This window comes from Neovison vison, chromosome 9 (assembly GCF_020171115.1).
Source record: "Neovison vison isolate M4711 chromosome 9, ASM_NN_V1, whole genome shotgun sequence".
NCBI lineage: Eukaryota > Metazoa > Chordata > Mammalia > Carnivora > Mustelidae > Neogale > Neogale vison.
Genome location: NC_058099.1, coordinates 20,075,525 through 20,081,529, shown reverse-complemented (window position 1 = coordinate 20,081,529; position 6,005 = coordinate 20,075,525).

Here is a 6,005-nt window from a genome sequence, read left to right as displayed (position 1 = left end):
TAGGGCAGGAGTCCCCGCGAAAAGCCTCCGGACGCTCTCCCCGCCCTCGAACCCCAGTTCCGTTCGCGGGACGTCTCCCGGAGGCCGGGCCCAGAGCGCCCAGCTCTGTTTTCTGACGGGATCGATGCGGTGGTGAGGTTCCAGAGAAGGGGACGGTTGTGCCCCCAGACCGTGCCCCGGGGGAATCTATGTAATGCAAGAAAAGCGGTACCACCGTAATAGTCGCCGAGGAAATCCTGAATAAATGTCATATTTTGAATAATTATTCGCTCAGGTGGAGTAATGTTATATTTCTTTGGAGTTTTCTGTGATTCTACCTCGTGATGCCTCTTTTGGACACTTCCCCGAGTCCACACCCACCACCACCCACCCACACCCCGGTGCCCCAGTCTCTCCCTTCCTCCTCCCTCCCTCCCTCCCTCCCTTTTTCTTTCTTTCTCTCCTCTTCTTCTCTCCTTCTTTCTTTCTTTCATCAAACTGTTACAGCCCAGGACCACAGCAGAGACCCCTCAATACCTTCATGACATCCGATGGGAAGACTGTCCCAGAAACCAATAGCAGCTGCGGGTACATTGCTTCCAGACTAAAGTCTACTCATTTCTGTATTCCTAGTGAACAGGGTTTGGTGCAGAGTAAGGGTTTGTTGAATGTTGAATGAGGAAATGAATGAATGAATGAATGAATGAATGGTATCTGAGCCAACATTTCTCTTGCACCTAGAAGGGACCTGCTGCCTATCTGATCTCCCACCAAAACTACCTTCAGTGAAGACTTGTGGAGTTTCTGAAAACTGGGTGCCTGTGGGAACAAGAATAGGGTTGGTAAGAGAAAATTACCTGCACAGAATATTAGGGCTGGCTACTGGGTTTGTCTTCCCATGCAAAGAGGCAATATCCTCCCAGCATTCCTGATGGGGGTTCCTTTAGCTCCTGTTGATCTCCCTCGTTGATGACTCACTCATTACTTTCTGAGTCAGTGTCCTGTTGTTTCTGACAGGAGCTGGGATCTACCCCCCACACAATACTGATCTTAGTTCAGAGCTGAGGGCTCACCCTACTAGCTTAATCTCTTTTGCCTACAATAACCTGGCAACATTCAACCAGGGAAGAGTGATTGTTTTGCCCTGAGACACTGGGCTAGGCTCAGTGCAGCTACAGATTTGACTTGTCTGATCCCTGCCCTCAAGATTTCCCAGCTCCGAGGATGCAGCTCTTACGGAAGATGCTTTAGGCTTAAGGCACCTGAGACTCCCAAACTGGTATCACTAGCCAGACTTCTCCTTACACCTGTATATCCACCTGCTTTCTGTCCATCTCCACCTGGCTGTGACTCATACTGAAAATATCATCTTTGTCCCCAAACCTGTTCTTCCTCTTTTCCCTCTGAATGCTGGGCACTCACCTGTCACCCACGCCAAGGATCTTGGAGTCATCTGTAACTTTATTCTCTCTTCCTTGTTTCAGAACAAACCCCAAGACTTCTTAATTCTGCCCCTGAAATATCCTTTAAAAAAAAATAAATCTGTCCACTTCTCTCTACCCACCATCTTGGTTCAGGCCAACATCATGCCAGAGTGTGATGGCCACGAGCTCTCTGTAGCTTCTCTCATCTCGTAACTTATTTTGACCAACAGAATGTGGTGGAAGTGACATTGTCTACCTCCGAGTTTAAGCCACAAAGAGGTTTGTAGTCTCTTCTCTCATCTTCTTGGAACACTGCCACCATGGGAAGAAACATGTCTCATCTGTTTAAGACACAGGGCCCACCCAATAGCTAACACCACATGGCAGACATGTGAGTGAGAATATCTTAACCATCCAGTCCTAAATGAGCCATCAGATGACTGCAAACACACAAGTAACCATCAGAATAGCCCACCCGAACCCAGCCCAATTGGCAACCCACAGAACTGTGAGCAAAGAAACAGCTTCATTTTAATCCACTAAGCTTTGGAGGTGGTTTATTATGGACCATAGATAACTGATATTCAAGATAAAATCCAAATTCCTTCCCTAGGTCAGTAAGACTTGGTCTATATCTCTTTAGCCCATCTTCCCCCTTTTGCCCCCACACTTTAGGTTTCAATGGTCTAAACTACTTGGAGCTTCTTGGCTCCCCTTCTGCTGCCCTTGAATCCTTGTACACAGTGTTTCCTCTGCCCAGGGCATCTCCCCTACATCCCCACACCTGCATGTCTAACTATTAACCACAGCTTAGAAGCCATCTCCCCCTCTACCTTCAGGTCTTCCCTAACTCGGTGTGATTTTCCATTTACTGGTTTCGCTCACTTGATTCTGAGCCCCATAAGGGCAGTGACCGAGTCTTACTTACACCCGTGTCTATTGCTGGTGTCTAATACAGGGTCTAGCAGAGCACTCCAATAGAACTTTCTGGTATGGTGGAATGTCCTATGTATGCAATGTCTATAGATGAGATGACCCCAAGTCACATGTGGCTATTGAGCCCCTAAAGTGTGGTAGAGCAATTGAGGAACTGAATTTTCAATTGTAAATTTTTTAAAAGACTTATTTATTTATTTATTTATTTGAAAGCAATAGAGAGATAGCGAGCAAGCACCAAGTAGGGGGTAGGGGCAGAGGGAGAGGGAGAAGCAGACTCCCTGCTGAGCAGGGAGCCCCATGTGGAGCTCGATCCCAGGACCCTGAGATGATGACCTGAGCCGAAGGCGGACACTCAACCAACTGAGCCACCCAGGCATCCCTAAATTGTATTTAATTTGAATGTAACTTTAGTAGCCACCTATGGCTAATGACTATGGTATTGGACCAGACAGGTTTAGCACACAGTAGATGCTCACTGATTATTTTTTTTTAAGTATTTTATTTTTTTAGGGGCACCTGGGTGGCTCAGTGGGTTAAAGCCTCTGTCTTTGGCTCAGGTCATGGTCTCAGGGTCCTGGGATCGGGCCCCACATCAGGCTCTCTGCTCAAGAGAGAGCCTGCTTCCTCTTCTTCCTTCTTTCTCTCCCTGCCTCTCTGCCTACTTGTGATCTCTCTCTGTCAAAATAAATAAATACAATTTTAATATTTTATTTTTTAAAGTAATCTCTACACCCAATATGGGGCTCCAAATCATAACCCCAAGATCAAGATGCTCTACCAACTGAGCCAGCCTAATGCCCCACATTGAATATTTCTGAATAAACAGCCAAAAAGATGACAATCATAGACAGTCAATTAAGACACAAAGTAGGGGGCACCTGGGTGGCTCAGTGGGTTAAGCCGCTGCCTTCGGCTCAGGTTATGATCTCAGGGTCCCGGGATCGGGCTCTCTGCTCAGCAGGGAGCCTGCTTCCTCCTCTCTTTCTCTCTCTGCCTGCCTCTCTGCCTACTTGTAATCTCTGTCTGTCAAATAAAATAAATAAAATCTTAAAAAAAAAAAAAGACACAAGGTAGATTGGTATGGATGGAAGCAACATAACTCTCATTTTTCATTCACTGGGCCTAACATTGCCAACACCTCCAACCCTGCCTTGTATAATCTTAATTATTGGCTCTTTACCTCCTGAGCTGGTTATTCTCTCCCTAACCTCCCCAGTTTGATATTGTCCTTCCTGTGAAATGGGATGGTCCTAAGACCCCCCTGGAGACTGATCTCATTCTGTCCAGACTGGTCAGACCTAAGCAGAGAGGACTATCTCCCCAGGGGCCTGGACTTAATCACATGAGAACTGTGTGGTCTAAGTTTCTCCACACTGGCAGGTGGCCAAGCCCCTCTTAAAGGTGACAGTTGAGGTTGTTTCTGCCAAAGAAAGTCACACAGAAAAGAAGCCACAGTGTTGATAGTCCTCTTGCTTCTCCTTATAAGAACCGGTACAAGCCCAGGTCAGATGACTTCCAGTCCTGTCACCAGAGACTTTGGGGGCCTCAGGGTCTAAGGAGGAAGGAGTCATGGGGACAGGGTGAGGTGGGATCAGCAATAGGCACGGGCCTCCGGCCAGACGGGCAGAGGAGGGCTGGGTCTGCGGTTGAAGAGCAGACCTGAGGGAGAGTAAAGGCCAGGGAGATACAGTCCTTTTCAACAGACTTTCCCAAATATTCACTACCCAAAAAGTTAAAAAAAAAAAAAAAAAAAGGACAACCCAAACTAAATAGCATAAACAGACAAGTGAGAAGTCTGGTTACAGGGCAGAATGTACAGACAGTCCCAATTTTGTCAAAATAAACACATTCTGTGGGGTGACGGATTGGGTGGAGGCCGGTGGTGAGAGGGTTCACCCAGGGCAGAACAAAGGAGATAGAAGTTTTTTGAATACATTGCAGGGAGCAGCAGGCAGGTGGTGGTGGGAGGGGGAGCTACAGTTAATGGGGCGCAAGGAAGTATGGGAATGTGGGCCCAGTTGTGAGTAGCCCATTGGTCAGCTGGGGCCTTGGGGTCTCCTGAGGTGGGTCGCTTACGGAGCCTGTTTGCATTCAGCTAGTAGTCACTGTGGGCCCTTCTGCCTTGCTCAGGTTCCCACTGCTCAAGCCTGCAGCCTAACAGCCTCCTGGACATAGTCCCAGACACATTCCACCTACCTCATACATAGGGGCTAAAGGCTCCTCTACCATGTTTGTGAGGATCTATATATTTGTAGCACCTTTTCAGAACACAAATTCTGTATGGTTCCTTGGTGAAGGCACGAGCAGGGTTCGGGGCATAAAGAAATTTTGCACTTGCTAGTTCCTCTGCTAGGAGAGCTCCTTCCCCAGACCTTCTCACGGTTTGCTGGCTGCTCTCTCCCGTGGTAGTGCTACTCTTCCCAGAGACGACCTCCATCGCTCTTTCTAGATCTGCACCTCCCTCAAGCCCTCTGTCTATATGCCCGAGTATGTTTCATACAGCTTTTCTCACTTACCAGCATTATATGACCAGTTTGTTTATTTTGTTTGCTCAAGAGAGTAGACTTTGTTCTTCTTTATGGTTGTATCCTCGGCATCTTAAATATGGCCTGGCGCATAGGTAGACAGTCAATAAATCTGTTGAATGACTAAAATGTAACAAAAGAGGGGCACCTGGGTGGCTCAGTGGGTTTAAGCCTCTGCCTTTGGCTCAGGTTGTGATCCCAAAGTCCTGGGATTGAGCCCCACTTCCGGCTCTCTGCTCAGCAGGGAGCCTGCCCCCACCAACTCTCTCTGCCTGCCTCTCTGCCTACTTGTAATCTCTGTCAAATAAACAAATAAAATCTTTAAAAACAAATACAACGTAACAAAAGTGTCCATTATCTGTCCCCAGCTCGGGGTGTTCCGCCTAAGCCCTTAAGTTCAAGTACAGTTCTCCCAACTCCCACCAAGGATCCAGAGGTCACTTTAGAGCATCAGCTTTTAAACTTTTTGACCCTCTCAATAGGAAATACATTCCCCAGTTTAATGCTGCTCTTCACTCCTGGAATAGATTTCACCACCTGCTAAAGGGTCTCCCTTGCCTTACAGCATTTCCAGGAGGAGTCAGAAACTTCATTCATGGTCTAGCCTCAGGGCAACTGCTACACTTGCAGATTCCTCCTTCCACCCCAGAATTAGTGGGTAAGAAGTGTGAATGCTTAACCTTCCCTCTTCCCCAACAGTCCCCAGACTCTGGGTGATTCCAAAGCCTGACAAAGCCTAAGAGCCATCTTTTGGGAGTTTCTGAGTATCCAGAGGCTTCTGGTGGGGACTTGTGTCAGGCACATGCACATTTAAGGGAAGGGGCTGATCCTTCAGTCCTGAGTGGCATACAGATGACCTCCACTTTATTTATTTATTTTTAAATATTTTATTTACTTATTTTTGAGAGCACAAGCGAGCCTGAGAGTGGGGGCGGGGGTGGGGGGCAGAGGGAGAAGCAGACTCCCCTGAGCAGGGAGCCCGATGCAAGGTCTCCATCCCAGGATCCTGGGATCATGACCTGAGCTGAAGGCAGACACTTAACCAAACCAGCAACCAATGATCCCCACTTTATAAAAGTAAATCCCTTTCCACCTAAGCCCCTGGCAATTCCTAGTCCTCTGCCTGGAAGTTCTTCTG